At 44.1% G+C, this 25,446-nt stretch overlaps 1 pseudogene; it reads right to left on the bottom strand.

Moving 5' to 3' along the window:
* Positions 1–512: 512 nt before the first annotated feature.
* On the bottom strand, positions 513–18,627 carry LOC102500290 (lupus La protein homolog; annotated as a pseudogene).
* Positions 18,628–25,446: the final 6,819 nt, after the last annotated feature.

Below are 25,446 nucleotides of genomic sequence, written 5' to 3'. Positions count from 1 at the left end.
CAAATCCCATACCTGATGGTTTGCTTTCTCACATTTTATCTCTCTCTCTTACTCTGTCCCCCTCTGGTCAAATTAAAATAAGTAAATAAATTTAAATAAAATAATTCTAAAAAGATAAGTGAGAAACCAGACACTCTAATTAGAAAATGGGCAAAAGACTTGAACAGACATTGTTCCAGAGGGAATAAACAGAGGGCAGATAAGCACGTGAGAGTATATTCAACATCACTAGCCATTAGGGAAGTGCAGTGAAACCAGAATGATAAGGTACTGCGTACCTGCTGCAGTGGCTAAAACAGAGCACAGACAATACCAAGTGCTCACAAAGACTTAGAACACCTGGGTCTCTTACCTACTGCGGGCAAGAATATAAAATGGTGCAGTTACTTTGGCAAAGCACTGTGGTCATTTCTGACAGCTAACACAAATGTTTCAGTCCATCGTGTAGCCAATGTCAGATGTGCCTGCGTCTAGGTGACTTATAACAAGAGGAGTTTATTTAGCTTACAAGCTTAGAGGTCCGAAGCTGAGAGGCCACATTGGATGAGGGGCTTCCTGTTGGTGGGGACTCTGTGGCGTCCTGACTCAGAGGGGTGCATCACAGGGCAAGAGCCAGGCAGAGCGTGTGTGTCTGAGTCTCCTTCTATACCCGTGAGTATCTGGTCGTGGGGGCCCCACCCATGCCGAATCACTTCCCAAAGTTCCCACCTTTCAGCACCGTCACCAGGTCAAGTCTCTACTTGCTCAGCACCTTACACCAGATTTCAGTACATGAGTTTTGGGGAGATGCTTTCAAACCATAGCTACAATACATTTGTCATGCGACGCAGCAGTCTCGCTTCTGAGATTTAGGCTAGAAAAATGAAAACCTGTGTTCACACAAAAATCTGTGTGTGAACGTTCATAGCAGCTTTCTTTTTTCTTTTTTTTTTTTTTTGGAGAGGTTTTTGCTATAGGGCGCGTGCGCTTGCCAGAAAGAGAGAGAGAGACAGAGAGATAGAAAGCGAGAAATCACCCTTCGGGGGGATGGCCACGCCGCAATCCCTTCTCCTCCATTCTCCTCTCGGGATCTTGGGCATGCACGCACATGTGCCTGGTGTGAGTTTAAGCCACTGGGTTTGGGACTCGAACTGCAGTTGACTACATGGGAGTTCAGCGACATAGCCATTACACTAACTGCTGGTCCCGATAGCAGCTTTCTTTATAATAGACTAAAAGAGGAAATAACTCAAATATCCCTTAACAGGTAAATGGATAAACCAGAGCCAGTGGGTGGTGTGGTGATTGAGGTGTTGGACTCCTTCATGGCCGACTGTGGTTCAAGTTACAGACCTGGCAGCTTACTTTCTCTCTCTCTCTCTCTCTCTCTCTCGTGTACATGCTCTATAGCAAATTAAAAAAAAGAATTAATAAAACTAAATAGTTATTTTTAAAAATGGATAAACCATAATACATCCATACAATAGAATACTACTCAGCATTATTAGAAAGAGTGCATTGTTGATACATGCAGCAGTGGGTGATTTGCCAGGCATTTTACTGAGGGAAAAACCCCTAATCTTAAAATGTGATGTATTACGCTATTCCACTTATATAACATTTTTGAACCGACAGTATTGTCCTGATGGAAAACAGATCAGCGGTTGACGGGGATTAGGGCTGGGGAAGTGTGTGACTCTAAAGGGATGGCATGAGGAGGTTTTCTGTGGCGATGGAACAGTTCTGCTACTCAAAGGTACACAGAATAAACCTTCCCAGAAAGAGGGCGAGAGCAAGCAAGCACAGAGAAATGCACATGGGGTCTGGAGCTGGAATCGTGTGTGTGTCAATGTCATTTTCCTGGTTTTGAGAATGTACAGTGGTTATGTAAGTTGTTATCGTGGGGTGAGGGCGCTGAGTAAATGGTACAGGGAACTTTCCACACTATTTTTGTTAACTTCTTGTAAATCTTAAGTTATTTCAAAGACATATATAAAAATATCCCCTCGTTCTTAGGAGATGCTGAAGTATTTAGGGTTGCAGTATCATGATTTATGTAGCTTACTCTGAAATGGTTTGGCAAATACGGTACAAGTCTTATCCGCTCCACACCCACACACACGGAGATTTTTTTAAAATGTGGCCAAAGTTGATGAGCTTAGGTGATGTGTATCCAGATATTCATTGTATTATAGCATTGCAGCTTTCCTCTAGGTATGAGATTTTTCAAAATAAAAGTTAGGAAAACGGACTTGGTGGATGATAGAGAGAGAGATAATATAGGCAAAAAAAGAAAGCATCACTCAAATCTGGGATTGAACCAGGCCAAACCTTCAGTTTAACTCCTGGCTTGGGCTAATCATAAAGTCCTCTCCCCCTTCCCTTTTGCCCAGGAGTAGGAAAATCCTTGTTTTGGAGTAACAGAAAAAGGTCAGAATTCACACTCCATTTTGGGACTGTTTTAAGTGCTACTCTGAGTTCTTAGTGTTGCTGTAGCCATGTAGCAAACATCACTGAACTCTGGCTGCAAGCCAGCCGCCGGGATTACAGAGGCGAATATAGCTAGAAGTGGTCCAAGTGTCACTTTTCTCTGGTGACTTAATTTGTAAAGTCAATATAGAAGTCAGTATATATTATATACTGTACTGCAAATTTGTTTTTCTCTTCATAAATCATAGGTATTTGTCCACATCGGTAATATAGATCTATTTTTATTTGTTTATGTATATATGTATGTATATGCATGATATGTATGTGAGTATAGGTATGTATGTAGGTGTATGTATATATGTATGTATCTTATAGTTCAGTACAGGTTTACTTGTATACACATGCCATCATGTGTTTTACTTTCTGATCATTGGTCTTCTGTGTCATTTCTAGTTTTTCTCTATTAAAAACACACTGTAGGGGCCAGCAGGTGGTGTGGTGGTTGAAGTGCTAGACTCCCATATGGCTGACTGTGGTTTGAGTCCTGGACGTGGTGGCTTGCTTTTTCATTTTCCCTCTCTCTTTCTTTCTCTCTCTGTGAGCACATATGCCCTGTCCCAGACCTGGCAGCTTGTTTTCTCACTTTCCTCCTCTCTCTCTCTCTCTCTCCCCCACCCCGTCCCTCTCTGGTCAAATTAAAATAAATAAATAAATAACGTTAAATAAAATAATTCTTTAAAAAATGCACTGTAATGAACAAAAGAATGCACCATGGGTACAATCTAGCCTCCGTCTCGCTTCTGCCTCAGCCAGCCAGCAGTTACTGCCACACACACCAGCTGCGTGCCGGTGTGGTCTGTGTCTGTGTGGGAGGAGACACAAGGCATGTCACTGCTCCCAGCAAGTTGCTGTCCATCGCAGATGGCCACCCTGAGGCTGTAACTGAAGGTCCAGCACAAAGCAGCACCTATTTGACCTATGGACCATCCTTACTAAAGTACTCGGAGGGAAGCCACCTCTTCTCTGTGTCTGTTTCGACCAGTTGTTTATTCAGCCATGTTTCTTCAGCCTCTAGGAGAAGATGCTTTATGAGCCTATCCTAAAGAAGGTGGGGAGGGGCATGCCCCGAACTTTCTGGAGAAGAGGGAATGTTTTTAACAAAGACACACGAAAAGATGAGCTAAATCATACTCTTATTTGTCCTCTGTCCATAAAAATTAAGCTGTTTCTGGGCCACCCTGTGACATGGTAGTTATGGTAGCTGGATCCTACGATGCCAACTGCACAACTGAGGTTTCAGTCTGGTGGCTTGAAAAACATGCCAGGCATGGGTGTGTGTCCCGAAAGTCCTGGGAGAGGGAGGGATGGAGGAGAGATTCATGTGTGCCTGTGCTCCATCAGGGGATGCTTTTTCACTTTCTCTGTCTCTCTCTGATGAGTACATGCCCTGTTGGAAAAAAAAAAAAAAAAAAAAAAAATTAGGGGGCCTGCAGGTAGAGTGGTGGTTAAGGTGCTAAAGTCCCACATGGCCAACTGCGGTCTGAGTCCCAGACCTGGCAACTTGCTTTCTCTCTTTCTGTCTCTCTTTCTGTCCTTCACTCTCGCTCTCTTTCTGTGTCTGGTGAGTACACGTGCCCTATAGCAAATTAAAAATGATAATAATAGAAATAAATAAAATTAAATAAATCTTTTTTTGTTTGTTTAGAGAAAGATTTTTGCCATAGGGTGCATGAGCTCGCCAGAGACAGAGAGACAGAGACACAGAAAGCGAGAAATTATTCTTTTCCCCAGGAAGATGGCCACAGCGCAGTTCCCTCTCTTCCATCCTCCTCTAGGGATTTTGGGCACATATGGACATACGCCTGGCATGAGTTTGAAGCCATTGGGTCCAGGACTAAATCCGTAGTTGACTATGTGGGAATCCAGTGATATAACCATTATTCTATCTGCTGGTCCCAATAAATAATTCTTTTAAAAATACTAGGGCCATCAGGTGGCATGGTGGTTAAGGCACTGAATCCCACATGGCTGACTCTACAGTTTGAGCCTTGGTCTAGTGGCTTGGAAAACACACTGGGCACATGTGCATGCATGTCCGAAATCCTGAGAGGAGAATGGAGAAGGGATTGTGGTTTGGCCACCCACCCTGTGAGTACTTATGCCTTACTGTAAACTAAAATTAATTCATTGCTTTTTTGTTTTTGGAGAAGTTTTTGCTGTAGGGCGTGTGTGCTCACCAAAAAGACAGAGAGAGACAGAGAGACAGAAAGTGAGAAGTCACTCCCCAGGGTGGGTGGCCACGCCACAATCCCTTCTCCTCCATTTTCCTCTTGGGATCTTGGGCATGCATGTGCATTCACCTGGCTTAAGTTTAAGACACACACACATATATATGTATGCTCCCCTCATCCTTCGCGCCTTCCTAGAATTTCCTCTTTGTTCACCTTCTTCTGATTTGGAGGCAGTTGCCAGGGCTGTAGGATTAGCAAAAACAGGAAGGCGCTCCTTGTCCCTCACGCATCAGAACCTCGGACAGCTCCCGCCCTCGGTGCCTGCTTTCTAGTTTGCAGAGTGTGGGAAAGGAAAAGAATCAGAAACCATATCTGCCTTTTGCTGATTCCCAGAGAAAGGATCACAGTTAGCAGATACTTTGGAATTTTAACTGTCTGGCTGGAGGAAGATGCAGACGACCTGGGGTCCTTCACCCAGCATTTACCCACGTACACATCTGCTAATCCTGGAAACACTCTTCAGCTCAACTCAGCAGACCTGCCCTCCTATCCTCATACCTGTGTTTTCTGGACTCCATTTGAGAGTATATTGCAGACATCATATCTTTTTTTTTAAGAGAGATTTTTGTTCTCACCAGAGAGACAGAGAGACAAACAGCAAAAAAACAAACAAACAAAAAAAAACAAAAAAATACCAAAACAAAACACCCCAGGGGGAGGTGGCCATGCCACAGTCCCTTCTCCTCCATTCTCCTCTCAGGATTTTGGACATGCATACTCACGTGCCTGGCACGAGTTTTAGCTGCCAGATCCGGGACTCATACTGTAGTCAACCATGTGGGTTTCCAACCAAGTAACATTACGCCATCTGTTGGGCCACATTTCTTTTTTTTTTTTGGAAAGGTTTTCACTATAGGGCACGTGCGCTTGCCAGACAGAGAGAGACAGAGAGACAGAAAGTGAGAAATCACCCCCCAGGGGGGATGGCCACACCGCAATCCCTTCTCCTCCACTCTCCTCTCGGGATCTTGGGCACGCATGCACACGTGCCCAGCATAAGTTTTAAGCCACCGGGTCCGGGACGTGAACTGCGGTCGACTACGTGGGAGTCCAGCGACATAGCCATTACGCTAACTGCTGGTCCCCTCGGCCACATTTCTTGTCTCTTAATTGTTGTTGTCTATATTTACATAGCAGAAACTAGCCCATTCTCAGATCAATATAGATATAATTTTTTTAATGAATTATTTTATTTACCTTGTTTTCTTCGGGAGTCCAGCACCCTTAACCACCATGCCCTCAAAAAGGGAACTAAAAATTATATCTATAGGGGCCAGCAGATGGCATGGTGACTAAGGGTGCTGGACCCCCACATGGCCGACCGTGGTTTGAATCCTGGGCCTAGTGGCTTGCTTTCTCACTTTCAATATAGTATTTCTTCATTTTTAGTTTTATGTATTTGTTTATTTTTACATTCAGTTACTGTGTATCGTTACAGCATAGTAAATGAATTTTCCCATCATGAATACACTGTCTATTGGTTCAGTGTAAGATATTGCCATACCCATGATATGATCATCAACAGATACTTTTCTACTTTAGTGTCCCGTAAAAGTTTTGCTTCTTTCTTTTTCCCCTTGATTCCCTCTCTCCCACCTCCCCCATTTCCCACCTCCTCCCACACTGTCTCTGTTGTCACCATTGCTCTCCATGCTTTTATGCCTTCCAATGTTTCAGTTTCTTCCAGAGTACAGACATTGGGGATATACTGAGTGCGGATAGACACTGCCTCTCTTTCATAGTCTGGCTCACTTCTGTCTCTCTGTCTCTCTCTGTCTTTCTAGCAAGCACACATGCCCTATAGCAAAAAAACTCTCAAAAAAAAAAAAAAAAGAATTTGCCTTTTCTAGGTGCCTCATATAAAAAGACTCATTTAGGGCCAGCAGGTGGCATGAAGGTTAAAGCACTGGATTCCGCATGGCCAACTCCATGGTTCTCGTCCCGGACCCAGTGGCTTGAAATCCCACCGGGTACGTGTGCATGTGTGCCCAAAATCCTGAGAGGAGAATGGAGGAAAAGGGACTGTGGTGTGACCAGCCCCCCTGGGGGGTGATTTCTCACTTTCCCTCTCTTACCTATTGATGGAGAATGCACACACACTATAGGAAAAAAAAAAGAATCAAACAATATTTTTCCTTTTGTGTCCGGCTTATTTCACTTAATATGGCATCTTTAAGTTTCATCTCCATCATAGCATGTGTTTATGAGATCACTTCTTTTCTTTTCTTTCTTTTTTTTTTTTTTTAAGAAAGAGTTTTGCTGTAGGGCATACACACTCACCAGACAGAGAGATAGAAGGCGAGAAATCACCCCCTAGGGGAGATGGCCATGCCACAATCCCTTCTCCTCCATTCTCCTCTCAGAATCCTAGGCACGCATGCACGCACACATGCCTGGTGTGAGTCTTAAGCCTCCAGGTCTGGGATTTGAACTGTGGTCAGCCATATGGGAGCCCAATGATGTAACCACTACATGATAGTGGTTATAGACTGCCATCTGCTGGTCTTCTTCTTCTGTTTTTTTTTTTTTTTTTTTATGTTTACCAGAGTATATGTGCTTGCTAGAGAGAGACAGAAAGTGAGAAAGCATCCCCCATGGGAGTCCCCACTCCACAGCCCCTTCTCTTCCTTTACTTCCTCTAGGATTTTGGACACACACAGACATGTGCCTGGTGTGTTTTTTTAAGCCACCAGATCTGGGACTCCAACCAAGCTATTGACCTTGTGGGATCCGGCCGCCTTAACTGCCACGTCACTGGCTGTCCCAGAATATCATTTCTCTTGATGGCCTGGCAGTGTTTTGTGGTTGCAAAGGACAAAGGTTCCCTCAGGTCACCAGAAATAAAGAAGGGTTATTATCAGCAACCTTATAGAATTAAAAAAACACAGACATCTTAACCACATGCCTAGAAATTCAGGAATAGCCATGTGGTTAAATTTATTGAAACTTAAATACAGTTTGAAATCTAATAACCACAGCTCTAGGAACAAAAATATCTTGTTGTTCTCTTAGTGGCAAGAGGTTGTTTTCTGGTACTTGGCCATTCTGACGACATCATGATCTTCTGTTTAGTGATGTTCTCCTGCATGGCCTGGCACTACCAACCAATACCTCTTACCTGTGAAAAGCAGCCCTCAGGCCTTTGCTAACTGTGTATATCTTCTTTGCTGTTGTTAAAGATGCGTGCATCACCAGAGAGAGCACGCAAGAGGAGAAAACACCCCACCTGGGGGCATGGTCATGCCACGATCCCTTCTCTTCCATCTCTCAGTTCTTCCAGGATTTGGAGCAAGCACACACATGCACCAGGTGTGTTTCTCAAGCTGCTAGGTCCAGGAATTGAACCATGTACTTGTCCATGTGGGATCCAGCTGCCCCAACCCCCAGACTGTGGACTGACCATCTATTTCTACCCATTTCAAGGATGTACTGTCTTTTCTCTCTTCGTGCCTTTTATCTCTTGCTCCCATTGCCAACTGACAAACTCGCCAACAATGTATTCGATAGGCATAGCCATGTAGGAGGCCATAAACAGAATAAGAATCTCTGATAAATCTCTGGTTTTATTTTCTGATTCAGCTGGTTAATCTCCAACCATCTTCCATCATACACCTTATAAACCACTGGCCTACCTAAAACTCAGCTGCCCTTGAGCTGAGCATTTTCCCCCCGTAGTAGCAGGGTGCCAAGTCCCATGCTAGTGTACATGGCTCCTAATGGCAGAAACCTGGCTCTCGGGAGGAGGTGGGGTGCGTGGCGGGCAGGATGCAGAGTCGGCGACTCCGTCCCGACAGCAGCTCTTGCGCATCCGCTCTCGGGTTGTTCATTGTACCCTGGCCCCGTGGCCTGCATCCACTTCCGTGACGTCACACTTCTCCGAGTTGGTGTGTACTGTGCAGATAGCTCTGCACATATTTTTAGATTATGCAAATGGTGACCATATGGAGACATGCAGCCTGAAACTGCTTGGACTATCCCCAGCTTCTGTCAGTCTGCGTTTCTAGTTTCTGAATGGGGTGGTTTCTCTAACACTGAAAATCTGCTTCTGGTTTTCTTGCCAAATCCGCAGTAATGGGAAGACATTCAGAATACAGGGCATGCAGCACATCCACGAAGGGGGCCCGCTTCCAGGCAGCATAGGAAACAGGACTGGATTGTGGGGAGCGGCTGATCTCAGTTCTGTGCCTGCGACAAAGGACGTGATGCTCGGCAAATGCCACGTGCGCACCTTACACTCCCCTCCTCCCCACTGCGTGTGTCAGCCCCCCTTGTAGTTAGGTTGAAGCATGTGACTAATCTGGCCAAGGGGCTGTGAAAGGCAATGATCCATGTTCTTCACACTTTCTCTTCCGGGAAGATGTGAGTCGATGGGCAGAAGCCACAGGGTGGAAGTAGAAGTCATCATTTGTAACGGTGCTCCTCTGGGGAGCCTCCTGATCTTTCGTGAGTGGGAAATAAACCTCTACAGGTTCGGCGCTAAAGACGTGCTTGTTACTGCGGCATAGCCTAGAGTCACCCTGACTAGTACAGTCCCTAACCAGTAGTGAGTGTGACTTTATTTTTCCCCATGGGGTGTGTGCGCTTGCTGGAGAGACAGAGAGAGGGGGAGAGAGAGAAAGTGAGAAATTACCCCCCAGTGGGTATGGCCATACCCTTCTTCTCCCTTCTTCTTTTGGGATTTTGGGTGCGCGCGCACACACGTGGTGTCTGGCATGAGTTTCAAGCCGCCAGGTTCAGGACTCAAACCGCGGTCGGCCATGTGGGGCCCAGTGATGTATTACACTACACCATCTGCTGGTCCCGTGAACGCTGGCAAGCAATGTAGTATCGTCAGCCCTCATTTTCTCTTCTGAAACATGAGTTGTCCCAAATAATCTCAAAGGTTACCCTCATGATTCCTTATTGGCCAGGTCCTGCTGACTCTTCGTGCGTGAGGTTTTCGTCTACTTCTTTTCACTTTTCTGCCACTGAGATGCATAGTTGTCACCGGAGCCGTTCCGAAAGCTTCCTAATTAGCCCATGTCTCCAGGCTCATGCAGTCCAGCCGCCCCACTTCCTCAGCATAGATCACGTCCCCTTATTCCTCAAAAGCCTCCACTGGCAACCTACTGCCCGCTTAAAAAAATTCATGTGATGTCTGACATCTGAAGTCCTTGTTGATCTGAGGAAGGTTGTTTGTACAGAGTTCTCTGTCCCCACAGTAGGGAGACCCAGCACCACACCCGAATGTATTCATAGGCTCCCACACAGCGAATAATATCTAGTTTGTTTGTTTTGGTGAACCACATGTGGGTTCATTTGTTGTTGTTGTTAGTTTCAATTTTGGCTATAGGGTGTGTGTTCTTGCTGAAGAGAGAGAGAGAGAGAAAGTGAGACCCCCCTCCCCGGGGGAATAGCCACCCCGAAATCCCTGTTCATTTGTTGTTGTTGTTAGTTTCAATTTTGTCTATGGGGTGTGTGTTCTTGCTGAAGAGAGAGAGAGAGAGAGAGAGAGAGAGAGAGAAAGTGAGACCCCCCCCCTCCCCGGGGGAATAGCCACCCTGAAATCCCTTCTCTTCTCTTCTCTTCTCCTCTAGGGATTCTGGGCATGCATGCACACGCCCCTGGCATGATTTTCAAGCTGCCAGGTCTGAGACTTGAACTGCTTAGTCAGCCATGTGGGATTCAGCACTTTAACATTCACACTACTTGCTAGTCCAACGAGTAATACCTATTGAAGTGAAAAGTCAAATATCTCCAAATTAGGAATGAAGTCCTAATATAATCAAATGATATAAATCACCATGTATTACAATGATGAAGTTTGCCAGTAGTATGCCTACTACCGAGGTGTAGCACATATGTGCTAAGTTACAGAACACTGTGTATTGGGACCAGCAGTTGGCGTAATGGCTATGTTGCTGGACTCCCATGTAGTCGACCACAGTTCAAATCCCGGACCAGGTGGCTTAGACTCACTCCAGGCGTGTGTGCATGCATGCCCAAGATCCCGAGAGAATGGAGGAGAAGGGATTGCGGTGTGCCATCCCCCCCTAGGGGGTGATTTCTCACTTCCTGTCTCTGTCTCTCTCTGTCTTTCTAGCGAGTGCACGTGCCCTATAGCAAAGACCTCTCAAAAAAAAAAAAAAAACCCACAATACTGTGTGTAAAATTCCATATCCAAGGTTGATGGAAGACCATCTGGATGGTTTTGTGTCCTGAGAGAGTTGTGACACTAAGCAAGGTCCAGGCCTCAGGGCTGGGGAGGGGGAACTGCTTGGAGGAAGCAATCTGCTTAGGAAGCAGGGCAGTCCATGAAGTGTCTTCTGGGGGACAGCACACAAAGGAAACATTACTGGGGCTGATCCTGACGCCATCCTTCATAAGAAGTGTTGCAAACCCCTAGTGCAGGGGCGGAGGTGAGGCAGGGGGACTCCTGATGGGCCCAAAACCCAGGCAGAGGAGAAAGAAAGGAAGTGGGATCAGGGAAAAGGGAAGGAAAAAAGGGAAGAAGGAAATGAGCGCATAGGCAATGATTACCAAAGAATCAAAGATTTACCGTCTACTTCCTAGTTCAGATAGCATTTTCATAAGAATCTCTTAGGGTTGCGAGTAATATTATTATTCTGTTGCTAAAAGAAAAAAAAAAAAAAAAACAAGAGAAAGAAGAGAGATCAGAGAACTTGCCTGAGGTCACAAACCCGGATTCCTCCTGTGGGAAGATCGTGTACTGTGCTCTCTGTTGGACCAGTTGCCTTTCTACCAAGAGAAAGTGCCTCACTTCTGTACCATGGGCTCCCTGTCCCGGTTCAGAATACTATTTAAAATCCTCTCTAAAAGCACAAAGCCCTTCAGTAGACTCCCACGTGGGCTACTGGTGGCTGGAGTCTCAGACCTGGCAGCTTACTGTCTCACTTCCCCTCCCCTCTCTCTTTTTCTCTCTCTCACTCTGTCCCTCTTTGATCAAATAAAAATAAATAAATAAATAAAGTTAAATAATTCTTTTTTCCATTTGTTTATTTCAATTTGACCAGAGAGGGGGAGAAAGAGAGAGAGAGTAAGAAAGCAAGCGGCCAGGTCCAGGACTAGTCGCCCAGGTGAGAATCCAGCGCCTTTACCCTCCATGCCATCTGCCAGCCCCAATAAAATAATTCTTTTTTTTTTTTAAACCACCAAGCCCTAGGGCTGAGGCTGGGATAATACAACACCCTAGAGCACGCTGTAGTGCCAGGAAGAAAAGAAAGTCCTACAATAACAATAAGAGGAATGGGTGCCCGTCACAAGGATGTAAGAGCCAGAGCCAGCCCCAGAGTCCACCAGTGGCCAAACCTGGGACCATCTGAGCAACAAAATCAATTATGATAGCAATAGATTATAAATCAAATGAAATAAATAGCAATGAGCCCATACTGATATAAACAAAAGACTGAACGAATGAATACATTAAAAAAAAGACCGATTCTACTTATAGAAGAATTTTAGGTGCTACATGTAAAAGGAATAAGGGAAGCAGAACTTTGCTATTAGACATACAGCCACGACTGAGGCCAGCAGGTGGTGTGGTGGGTAAGGTGCTGCGCTCCCTCATGGCCAACTGGCGACTTGCTTTCGCACTTTCCCCTTCTTTCACACTCTCTGTCTCTTTGGTCAAATTAAAAAACAGTAATTAGGGGGACCAGCAGTTAGCGTAATGGCTATGTCACTGGACTCCCAGGTAGTCGACCGCGGTTCACATCCCGGACCCGGTGGCTCAAAACTCACGCCGGGTGTGTGGGTGTGCTTGCCCAAGATCCCGAAAAGAGAATGGAGGAGAAAGGATTGCGGTGTGGCCATCCCCCCGGGGGGGAGGGGTTGATTTCTTGCTTTCTGTCTCTCTGTCTCTCTCTGTCTGTCTGGAGAGCACATGCGCCCTATAGCAAAAACCTCTAAAAAAAAGTAATTAATAATAACAAATAATTTAGAACATACAATAATAACTACTGCCTATAGATTAAACTAATTTTGTTGGTTGGTTTGTTTCACTATAGGGTGCGTGCATGTACCTGAGAGAGAAAGAGAAAGTGAGAAATACCCCCCCTCCCGGAGGAGGATGGCCACTCTGCGATTCCTTTTCCTCTTTTCTCCACTCAGGATTTCGGGCAGCCGTACACACGTGCCCAGCATGATTTTCAAGCTGCCAGGTTCAGGACTTGAAATGCACATTTGGCCATGTAGGAGTGCACACCTTACCCACCACACCACCTGCTGGCCCCAATTGCTACTGAATGTTCTAATGGCAAAGTTCACCTTAACCTCCGTGCCACCTGCTGGCTCAGTATTACTGATGGGCAAAATTTTTTTTTTTTTTTGGAGAGATTTTTGTTACAGAGCATATGTACTCCCCAGAGAGAGAACAGAAAATAAGAAATCACCTCCCTGGGGGGATAGCCATACCATAATCCCTTATCCTTCATTGTCCGGTGGGGACTTGGGGGCATGCATGCACAGGTGCCCAGCACGAGTTTCAAGCCTCTAGATCTGGAACTCAGACTGTAGTTGTCCACATGGGAGTCCAGCACTTTAACCACTACGCCACCTGCTAAAGGATGGGCAGTATTTGTTGTCGTTGTTCTTTCATGTAGTGTATATTTTATTAGTTTGTACTAATACATTCCCATATTACAAAAGCAATTTAGCAGAAGAGTCTTCCTGTTGACCTTTGAATCATCTGAATAACACAAACAGAACTATACATTTTGAAAAAATTCTCATGAGGGTAACAAAACAAAACAAAAAGACAAGTTAAACAACAAGAAAACCTTTCTGTTCTTACAGGTGGACACCGAAGTGGACCTAAGTCGGTTTTTCTTTTTAAAAGGCTTCAAAGACAAAAGGCAGCTGAAACCTAATTAAAATGAACAAAAAAATGTGCTCACTAAACCTCTGGTCTCCACTCCACTTGATGTTTTCGGTTGTTTTGATGCCGGTTCTTTCGTGGCTGTTTCTTCTCTGGCTCTTCGCACCGGCCGAGGTGGTTCATATCCATCAAAGTCGTCCTCGCGATCCAATTTGCTTTTCTTGCCCTGAGACTGTACTTCTGCTTCAGCACACCCAGGCCGAGCAGCTTTACTGCCTTTTCCTTTAAATGTGCGACCTCGTGACTTCCTTTTGTTTCGGGATTCTTGCTGATCTTCTGATTTTTTTCAATGCTGCTTTTTCTACCTCTCCTTCTAGTACTTCCCAAGTGACTGCTTTGTTCCTTAATTGTAGGTTACCATTATTTGCATCTTTGGCTTTTTCTAGAGTTTTCTTGGCTTTTTCTTTAAACAGAATTATGCCCTCTTTTGCGCCTCTGATAAAATCTATCCATTTTATTTCACCATGATTTGAGAAAAGGATGTGCAAATCTTCTCTACAGGTCTGATCATCTAAGTCACCTAAAAATTTCAGCAAGCATCCAATCTTTTCTTCTAGAGATTTCATTTCAGCATCTTCTGCTAACTTCTGTTTTTCTTCTCGCTCTCCTGAAGGTGGGGAGGGTGGTGGTGATGATGGTGGCAGTGGTGGTGGTCGTTCTGGCACGATCCTGTAGTCCCAGCTACTTGGGAGGAGAGTGGCGAGTTCACGGCCAGCATGGGGCACATGGGGGATATAGTGAGGCCCTGTCTGAAAGAGCCAGGGGTGGTGGTGCATGCCTGTAGTCCCAGCGACTTTGAAGGCTGAGGTGGGAGGATCACGACATAGTGAGACACTGTCCTGAAAGTCAGGCATGTTGGCGTTGGTAGTGGTGGTGGTGGTGGCATGAGCCTGTAGTCCCCGCTACTCAGGAGGCTGAGGCAAGAGGATCTCAAGTTCACGGCCAGCATGGGGCACGTCGGGAATATAGTGAGGCCCTGTCTGAAAGTGCTGGGTGTGGTGGCGCGTGCCTGTAGTCCCAGTGATTTGGGAGGCTGAGGTAGGAGGATTGTGACATAGTGGGACTCTGTCGTTTAGCTCTTAATTTTGCTTCTACTTTATGCTGTCTTCTTTCTGCGTTTTTTTTTTTTTTTTTGCAAAATAATCTTCCTTGAAAAGTATTAGCATCTCTGTGGCTTTGTACTTCTGACCAGGGGTCTCTACAAACTTCTTTGCAGATGCAATGTTTTCAAACACAGCAAATATTGATCCCTTAAATGCTTTCTGTGATGTTCTTCTCATCTGAATATTTAGTATTTCGCCTTTACCTTCTAACCATTCCTTTATATCATCAAGGGTTGCATCAGTTGGGAAGCCTTTAATATAGGCAGATCTGCTCTTAACATCATTTTTATACTCATCAGTCACTTCAGGGAGGGCTTTGCTTGGAGACCTCCTGATCTGAGTTTTATCTTCACTGATCTCCATGAGTTCTGCCTGGGATTTGTTCAGTGCTTCCACTATTACACTAAAGTCTGTCGTTAGACGGTTTAACCTAACAGGTTGAATTTTCTCATTATCTCCGAAGGTACCCAGCCTTCATCCAGTTTTAACTGTTCCTTTAAAAACTTGTCCCATGGCAAATTGAAGTCTCCAAAATAATACTCAATCTGATGACGGATTTTGGCCTCCAGAGAAGCCATTTTTTCATTATCACCATTTTCAGCCATTGTGGCTATCTTCAGGGCCGGGTCCGCAGAGGCGTCCCACAGGCTAGGGCCAGGTCCCACAGAGGCATCCCACAGGCTCACTAACAGCCACAGCAACGTCTCCACTTCCCAGCGACACCCGCTGGCCTAGTGCGCTCCATGATGGGCAGTATTTTAAAGGGAAACAAAAATTTACATAACATCGACATGTTGACGCCATAATATTTATTGTTTTTAGCATATGTCTCAAATGCTTCGCTATTTCTCCCTCCATAATATAAAGCTTAATTCCCCTCCCTTTAAGTGTGGGCCGGACTTAGTGATGCACTTACAGCAAGCAGAGCAGTGGTTAGCAAAGAGCCAAACGGGAAGTGTAATAGGCTCCGTGGCCATATGGTGTCTGTGGCAACAACTTCCCTCTGCTGTTGTATGAAAGTGGCCAAAGAAAATAATTAAATGGATGAGAGTGGCTGCATGTCAGTAAAAGTGTATTTATAAAAATAGACAGTGGGCTGGAATTTGGCCCTCTAGTAATAGTTTACTGACCTGAGGATTTAATTTTACTTATTTATTATTATTATTTTTTAAAAATTTGTAAAAAAAAAATTGTTAAAGGGTTTGTGTGCTCACCAGAGAGAGAGACAGAGAAAGAGAGGGGAAATGAGAAAACAAGCCTCTAGGTCCAGGATTCAAACCGTGGTCAGCCATGTGGGAGTCCAGTGCCCTAACCACCATACCACCTGCTGGCTCCTAGCAGACACTCTCTTAACCGAGTGATCAAGGATAACATTACCAGTAATCATATTGAAGTGATGTCAATGAAAATGGCAGAGTAAGAAACTCCAAAAGTCCCCCCTGTATAAAAGCAAAATCAAAAAAGGCATCAGCCTATACATGGTATTTACACCCATTTACAGTTTCAGTCATAGAGTGCGGACACTTGGTTTATATTAAGTGGGGACATAACAGTGCCTCTCCTTCATAGAGGAAGGACATTTAGAAGAAAAATATGGAGGCAAAGCATTAATGGGACAAAGAAATGTGATACTATCTGTTGAAGCTATTCTACAGTTTAATCAACTGGACTAGGGAGAAATGCACCCATATTGAAATATTCACTCTGTAAGCTAAATAATGTGATTGAATATATATAAAAAAAAGGTAGCAAGAATTGTCCAAATCAGCTCTTCAGAAGAAGAGGCTGCAGCAACCAGGAAAATATTTTCAAGAAAACCAGCTGAATTTCACTAAGAACAGCAAGTTTTGTAGTCTCTTCCCCAGGTTGACAGTGGTCTTAAAGAAAACGGCTCCAGAGCTGGCAAGTGGCTTGGTGATTGAGGCATTGGACTTCCACATGACTGACCATGGTTCAAGTCCTGGACCTGGCAGCCCAGAAATCACAAAAAATTAATAGATAAATAAATAGGTGTTAAAATAATTATTTTTTTAAAAAAAGAAAAGAAAATAGCTCCATTCCCAATACCAGCCTTGGAAGGAGCAGAATGGATCTCATTTGCAAAGACGTGTGGTTATTCATTTTGACCTATCTAGTGGCCCCATGGAGGATCAGCTCAAAAGCTTTGCCTTTATTTTGTCCAACTTGAAACTCTCCAGTGCTGAAGCACTTGTTGAATACATTGACAAGTAGATGTTGTAGTTGTAGCTGCCTGGGGCATTGGGTTACAGTTGGGACAAACAGTAGATTAATCCAAAGTTTGGGAAGAAAGGCTGGGGGATTACATGCTTTGGAGAAGAAGAGCTTTGAAAAACTCTGACGTATGATTAGAAAACTAGAAAGTCACAGGCTTGCCCAGGGCTATGCACATGCTCAAAAAAGACCTGCAATGGTCAGCTTTCATTTCCGGCTGACCTTCAGGCTCTGCACAAATATAAAGTGAAAGCCAAGGTGAAGTCATAAACTGCTTGACTGAGTGATGAAGGCGTGCCCCCAAATACACATAACCCACCTGCAAAGACTGAGAGAGGGCCAGCGGATGGTGTCGAGGTGAAGGTGGTCGGATCCCACATGGCTGGCTGCATAGTTTAAGTCCTTGACACAGCAGCTTGAAAAACATACCAAGTTCAGGCTGGCAGGTGGCATGTTGATTAAGGGTGCTGGACTCCCACGTGGCCAACCATGGTTCGAGTCCTGGACCTGATGGTTTGCTTCCTCGCTTTCCCTCTCTCTCTCTTCCTATTTCTCTCTGGTCAAATTAAAATAATAATAATAAATAAAGTTAAATATGATTATTTTAAAAAAAACATACCAAGCACATGTCTGTGTGTGCCCAAAATCCCAAGAGGAGAATGAAGAAGGGATTATGGTGTGGCCATCCCCCCAGGGGATGCTTTCTTACTTTCCCTGTCTCTGTCTCTGGTGAATGCACACACTCTATAGCAAAAATTAAAACAAACAAACAAACAAAAGAAAAAACAAAGGAAAAAAGACCAGGAGATATTTTTGGCTCCAAACACTTAAGGAAACCTGTGTCTGATCACTGGTTGACTGTGAAGGCAGCAGAACAGTTGCTTCAGTGGCTACACAACAAATAATGCCGACTTTTCAAAACTAGCCCAGAAACATCGCAGAAAATTTAACCACAAAAACTGCAGGTAGCAAACAACACGCTCTAGAGAAAGGGGGGGTAGGGACCTGATTCCCAGAGTTGCCACATCAAAATATTTATTTTCCTTAACATTTCTTTTCTCTTCTTTTGTTCGTTTATAAGCCAGGGGGTATGCTCACTCACCAAAGAGAGGTGGAGAGAGGGAGAAAGCACCCCCACCCAGCAGGGTGTGGTCATGCTGCAGTCCTTTCTCCTTCACCTCTCCATCCTGTTGGGATTTGGGGCCTGCATACACATGTGCCTGGTATCTTTTCAAGTCCCTGAGGCCAGGATTCAAAACACACAGTCTGCCATATGCATTTCAGCTCCCTTAACCACTAGGCCCCATCCCTTTACCTTCTAACCATTCCTTTATATCATCAAGGGTTGCATCAGTTGGGAAGCCTTTAATATAGGCAGATCTGCTCTTAACATCATTTTTATACTCATCAGTCACTTCAGGGAGGGCTTTGCTTGGAGACCTCCTGATCTGAGTTTTATCTTCACTGATCTCCATGAGTTCTGCCTGGGATTTGTTCAGTGCTTCCACTATTACACTAAAGTCTGTCGTTAGACGGTTTAACCTAACAGGTTGAATTTTCTCATTATCTCCGAAGGTACCCAGCCTTCATCCAGTTTTAACTGTTCCTTTAAAAACTTGTCCCATGGCAAATTGAAGTCTCCAAAATAATACTCAATCTGATGACGGATTTTGGCCTCCAGAGAAGCCATTTTTTCATTATCACCATTTTCAGCCATTGTGGCTATCTTCAGGGCCGGGTCCGCAGAGGCGTCCCACAGGCTAGCTAACAGCCACAGCAACGTCTCCACTTCCCAGCGACACCCGCTGGCCTAGTGCGCTCCATGATGGGCAGTATTTTAAAGGGAAACAAAAATTTACATAACATCGACATGTTGACGCCATAATATTTATTGTTTTTAGCATATGTCTCAAATGCTTCGCTATTTCTCCCTCCATAATATAAAGCTTAATTCCCCTCCCTTTAAGTGTGGGCCGGACTTAGTGATGCACTTACAGCAAGCAGAGCAGTGGTTAGCAAAGAGCCAAACGGGAAGTGTAATAGGCTCCGTGGCCATATGGTGTCTGTGGCAACAACTTCCCTCTGCTGTTGTATGAAAGTGGCCAAAGAAAATAATTAAATGGATGTGAGTGGCTGCATGTCAGTAAAATTGTATTTATAAAAATAGACAGTGGGCTGGAATTTGGCCCTCTAGTAATAGTTTACTGACCTGAGGATTTAATTTTACTTATTTATTATTATTATTTTTTAAAAATTTGTAAAAAAAAAATTGTTAAAGGGTTTGTGTGCTCACCAGAGAGAGAGACAGAGAAAGAGAGGGGAAATGAGAAAACAAGCCTCTAGGTCCAGGATTCAAACCGTGGTCAGCCATGTGGGAGTCCAGTGCCCTAACCACCATACCACCTGCTGGCTCCTAGCAGACACTCTCTTAACCGAGTGATCAAGGATAACATTACCAGTAATCATATTGAAGTGATGTCAATGAAAATGGCAGAGTAAGAAACTCCAAAAGTCCCCCCTGTATAAAAGCAAAATCAAAAAAGGCATCAGCCTATACATGGTATTTACACCCATTTACAGTTTCAGTCATAGAGTGCGGACACTTGGTTTATATTAAGTGGGGACATAACAGTGCCTCTCCTTCATAGAGGAAGGACATTTAGAAGAAAAATATGGAGGCAAAGCATTAATGGGACAAAGAAATGTGATACTATCTGTTGAAGCTATTCTACAGTTTAATCAACTGGACTAGGGAGAAATGCACCCATATTGAAATATTCACTCTGTAAGCTAAATAATGTGATTGAATATATATAAACATATTGAAATATTCACTCTGTAAGCTAAAAATATGATTGAATATATATTAAAAAAAGGTAGCAAGAATTGTCCAAATCAGCTCTTCAGAAGAAGAGGCTGCAGCAACCAGGAAAATATTTTCAAGAAAACCAGCTGAATTTCACTAAGAACAGCAAGTTTTGTAGTCTCTTCCCCAGGTTGACAGTGGTCTTAAAGAAAACGGCTCCAGAGCTGGCAAGTGGCTTGGTGATTGAGGCATTGGACTTCCACATGACTGACCATGGTTCAAGTCCTGGACCTGGCAGCCCAGAAATCACAAAAAATTAATAGATAAATAAATAGGTGTTAAAATAATTATTTTTTTAAAAAAAGAAAAGAAAATAGCTCCATTCCCAATACCAGCCTTGGAAGGAGCAGAATGGATCTCATTTGCAAAGACGTGTGGTTATTCATTTTGACCTATCTAGTGGCCCCATGGAGGATCAGCTCAAAAGCTTTGCCTTTATTTTGTCCAACTTGAAACTCTCCAGTGCTGAAGCACTTGTTGAATACATTGACAAGTAGATGTTGTAGTTGTAGCTGCCTGGGGCATTGGGTTACAGTTGGGACAAACAGTAGATTAATCCAAAGTTTGGGAAGAAAGGCTGGGGGATTACATGCTTTGGAGAAGAAGAGCTTTGAAAAACTCTGACGTATGATTAGAAAACTAGAAAGTCACAGGCTTGCCCAGGGCTATGCACATGCTCAAAAAAGACCTGCAATGGTCAGCTTTCATTTCCGGCTGACCTTCAGGCTCTGCACAAATATAAAGTGAAAGCCAAGGTGAAGTCATAAACTGCTTGACTGAGTGATGAAGGCGTGCCCCCAAATACACATAACCCACCTGCAAAGACTGAGAGAGGGCCAGCGGATGGTGTCGAGGTGAAGGTGGTCGGATCCCACATGGCTGGCTGCATAGTTTAAGTCCTTGACACAGCAGCTTGAAAAACATACCAAGTTCAGGCTGGCAGGTGGCATGTTGATTAAGGGTGCTGGACTCCCACGTGGCCAACCATGGTTCGAGTCCTGGACCTGATGGTTTGCTTCCTCGCTTTCCCTCTCTCTCTCTTCCTATTTCTCTCTGGTCAAATTAAAATAATAATAATAAATAAAGTTAAATATGATTATTTTAAAAAAAACATACCAAGCACATGTCTGTGTGTGCCCAAAATCCCAAGAGGAGAATGAAGAAGGGATTATGGTGTGGCCATCCCCCCAGGGGATGCTTTCTTACTTTCCCTGTCTCTGTCTCTGGTGAATGCACACACTCTATAGCAAAAATTAAAACAAACAAACAAACAAAAGAAAAAACAAAGGAAAAAAGACCAGGAGATATTTTTGGCTCCAAACACTTAAGGAAACCTGTGTCTGATCACTGGTTGACTGTGAAGGCAGCAGAACAGTTGCTTCAGTGGCTACACAACAAATAATGCCGACTTTTCAAAACTAGCCCAGAAACATCGCAGAAAATTTAACCACAAAAACTGCAGGTAGCAAACAACACGCTCTAGAGAAAGGGGGGGTAGGGACCTGATTCCCAGAGTTGCCACATCAAAATATTTATTTTCCTTAACATTTCTTTTCTCTTCTTTTGTTCGTTTATAAGCCAGGGGGTATGCTCACTCACCAAAGAGAGGTGGAGAGAGGGAGAAAGCACCCCCACCCAGCAGGGTGTGGTCATGCTGCAGTCCTTTCTCCTTCACCTCTCCATCCTGTTGGGATTTGGGGCCTGCATACACATGTGCCTGGTATCTTTTCAAGTCCCTGAGGCCAGGATTCAAAACACACAGTCTGCCATATGCATTTCAGCTCCCTTAACCACTAGGCCCCATCATAATATTCAAAATGTCTAGTTTTCAACAAAAATGACAAGACATGCAAAGAAACAAAGTATGGCCCAAAAAAGTAATCAGTAGACACTGTCCCCGGAGAAGCCTAGATGCTGAGCATCTATCTAAAGATGTTACATCTAAAATATGTTCAGAGAGCTAAAGTAAACCATGCCCAAAGAATGAATGGGAACCATGAGAATGATGTTGCACTACATAAAGAACAGCAATGAAGAGATAGAAATGATCAAAGGAACCCAGTATAAACCATGGAGTTGAAAAGTATAATAACTGAAATGAAAAATTTACCTGAGGAATTTTTTTAAATTTTAGTTTTGTTACAGGATGTGTATACTCACCAGAGAGAGAGAAGTGAGAAATCACCCTTCAAGGAATGACCATGTGCAATCCCTTCTGCTCCATTCTCCTGTGGGGATTTTGGACACAGCACACACGTATACCAGTGTGATTTTCAAGCCTCTGGGCCTGGGACTCGAACTGTGCAGTTGGCTGTGTGGAATCCAGCCACATTAACCTTCACACCACTTGCTGGCCCATTATCAGAAGTTTTTAAAGCAGATTTTAGCAAGCAGGAGAAAATAAATATCACATTTGTGGGACACAGAAATAGTTTATTACCTGTTGGTGATAACATGTATAGTATTCTCAACTGGACTAGTCTCAGGTATATTTCATGTTGGATAAATTCTAATTATAAGCCAAATGATGTATAGCGATCGAATGTTTAGGAAAATAATAAGAATTGGGGACCAGCAGTTGGCATAATGGCTATGTTGCTGGACTCCCATGTAGTCGACTGCAGTTTGAGTCCCTCACCCGGTGGCTTAAACTCACACTGGGCGCATGTGCGTGCGTGCCCAAGATCCTGAGAGGAGAATGGAGGAGAAGGGATTGTGGTGTGGCCATCCCCCTGGGGGTGATTTCTCACTTTCTGTTTCTCTGTCTTTCTGGTGAGTTGCACACACCCTGTAGCAAAAACCTCTCCAAAAAAAAAGAGAGAAAATAATAAGAATTGGGGCCCGCAGTGGTGTGGTGGTTAAGGGCACTGGATTCCCACTGCCTATTGTGCTTCAAGTCCTGGACCTGGCGGCTTACTTTCTCACTTTCCCTTTCTCTCTCTTTTTGTTTCTGTCTGGTCAAATTAAAAATACAAGTACTAACAAAGGGAATTAAATAAATAAATAATTCTTTTAAAAAGAAACCAGTAAGACTTTTTAAAAATTATTTTATTTAACTTTATTTATTTATTTATTTGATCAGAGAGGAATGGGGGGGGGGAATGAGAAAGCCAGCTTCCAGGTCTGGGACTTGAACCTGCAATCAGCCATGTGGGAGTCCAGCACACCACCTGCTGGCCCCAGTACATAAATAATTCTTTAAAAGAAATAATAAGAGGGACCAGTAGATGGCATAATGGCTAAAAACCCCCCATGTAGTCGACTGTGGTTTGAGTCCCGGACCTTGTGGCTTAAAGTCATGCCAGGTGCATGTACGTGCATGCCCGCCCAAGATCCCAAGAGGAGAATGGAGGAGAAGGGATTACGGCATGGCCATCCTCCTAGGGGATGATTTCTTGCTTTCTGTCTCTCTCTGTCTCTCCAGCAAGTACACACATTCTATAGCAAAAGAGAGAGAGAAGGAAAATGAGAAAGCAAGCTGCCAGGTCTGGGACTTGAACCACTGTCGACCATATGGGAGTTCAGTGGCTTTTAACCACTACACCACCTGCTGGCCCCTTCAGATGTACTTTGTATGACAATAATAGCACAAAGAGCGGGAGTGGGAAAAGCTGTCTAAATACAAGAAAATTTTTTTGTATAATGTTGAAATTAGGTTGGTATTAATCTGAACTAGATTGTTATCAGATAAGATGTTAATTGTAATTCCCAGGGCAATGACTAAGAAATTAACTATAAAATGAGGCCAGCAGGTTACATGATGGTTAAGGGTGCTGGACTCCCACATAGTGCACTGCAGTTCGAGTCTCAGACCTGGTGGCTTGCTTTTTCATTCTCTCTCTCTCTCTCTCTCTCCTCTCTGGCCAAATTAAAATAAGTAAATACATAATTAAAGTTAAATAAAATATTTTAAAAAGAAAGAAATTTAAAAATCCAGGAACAAAACAAAGGATTCAGCCACCTTAACCACCAGGTCACAGGCTGGATCCAGTTTTAAGTGATCCAACTATGTGGCATCTAGACATTTACTGTAGCATCAAAGACATAAATCAATTGAAAGGAAAGAGATACACAATGCAGGGCCAGCAGGTGGCACATAGGTTACCGTGGCAGATCCCACGTGCTAATGCGTGGTTTGAGTCTTGGCCTCCCGGCTTGAGAAACATGCCAGGCATGTGTGCATGCATGCCTTAAATCCCAAGAGGACAATGAGGGAGAAGGGATTGTGGTGTGGCCATCCCCTCTTAGGGTATGGGGTGATTTCTCTTTTTCTCTCTCTCTCTCTTTGTCTCTCTCCAGTGAGTGCACACACCCTATAGCAAAACTAAAAAAAAAAAAAAAAAAAAAAAAAAAAATTGCCTGACAAAATATCACCAGGTGTAATGGTGGTTTTTGACAAAATAGACTTTAGGGAAAAAAAATGGAACATCATATAACATTATATAATGATGTATAGTACATTCATCAAGAAGGTAGCATAATTTAAAAAATATATGTATCTATATACTCAGCTTGTGTTAACTGCATGGTCCCAACATGGGGGCCAGTAGGTGGCTCAGAGTTTAAGGTGGCTGGATCCCACATGACTGACTGTGTGGTTCCAGTCCTGGACCTGGAGGCTTGAAAAACATACAAGGCTTATGTGCGTGTAAACCCAACATCCCGAGAGGAAAATAGAGGAGAAAGGATTGCTGTATGCTATCCTCCCTAGTAGGTGATTTCTCACTTTCACTCTCTCTCACCCTGTTTCTGTCCAGTGGATACACATGCCCTATGCAAAAACTTTAAAAAAGGAATTCTGGGACCAGCAAATGGTGTAATCGTTAAGTCACTGGACTCCCACATAGTCAACTGTGGTTTGTGTCCTCGACTTGGTGGCTTAAAACTAATGCTGGGCGCGTGTGTGTGCGCACCCAAAATCCCGAAAGGAGAATGGAGGAAAAGGGACTGCAGTGTGGCCATCCCCCATGGGAGTCTATTTCTCACTTTCTGTCTGTCTCTATCCGTCTATCTGGTGAGTGCATGCACCCAGTAGCAAATATCACCAAAAAAAAGATTTATAGGGGCTGGCAGGTGGCAAGGTGGTTGAGGGCGCTGGACAACTACATGGTCAACCACAGTTTGAATCCTGGACCTGGCAGCTTGCTTCCTCACTTTCCCTCCCTCTCTCTGGTCAAATTAAAAATTTAAAAAATAGGGGGCGGGGTGGCCCAGGACAGCGGTTGGATGCGGCTAGCATGTCTGCACTAACGCGGCTGGCACCTTCGGTTTGCGCTGCAGACCTTCTCTTCTGAGGCCGCCGCACACGGGTGGCTGGAGGCGGTGGAGTCCCTCATGCTGGTGGGGATGTGCACATCGAGCCCCGGTATAGACAGTTCCCCCAGCTGACCAGATACCACGTGATCCTGGGTGAGGTCTTCAGTGGGACCATGTGGTTCTGGATTCCCTGGTGCCTGTGGCTGTGCTGGGTCACTTCCCATATCCAGATCCTTCCCAGTGGACAGATGAAGAATTAGATATCCTTCCTGATGGTGAAGACTAAAAGCACAGACTCAACTCTTTACGAGAACCAGGTGAGAATTTCAAGAAGTTATGGACTTCATGTCTTAACATTACAGTTTTAATGTGGTTTGTTCATGAATGAAAAAAAAAAAAAAAGTTTAATGAAAG

Source organism: Tupaia chinensis, unplaced genomic scaffold, assembly GCF_000334495.1.
Source record: "Tupaia chinensis unplaced genomic scaffold, TupChi_1.0 Scaffold144255_1, whole genome shotgun sequence".
NCBI classification, from domain to species: Eukaryota; Metazoa; Chordata; class Mammalia; order Scandentia; family Tupaiidae; genus Tupaia; species Tupaia belangeri.
Note: the sequence above shows the minus strand (reverse complement) of the source record. Positions and strands in the feature narration are given on the sequence as shown.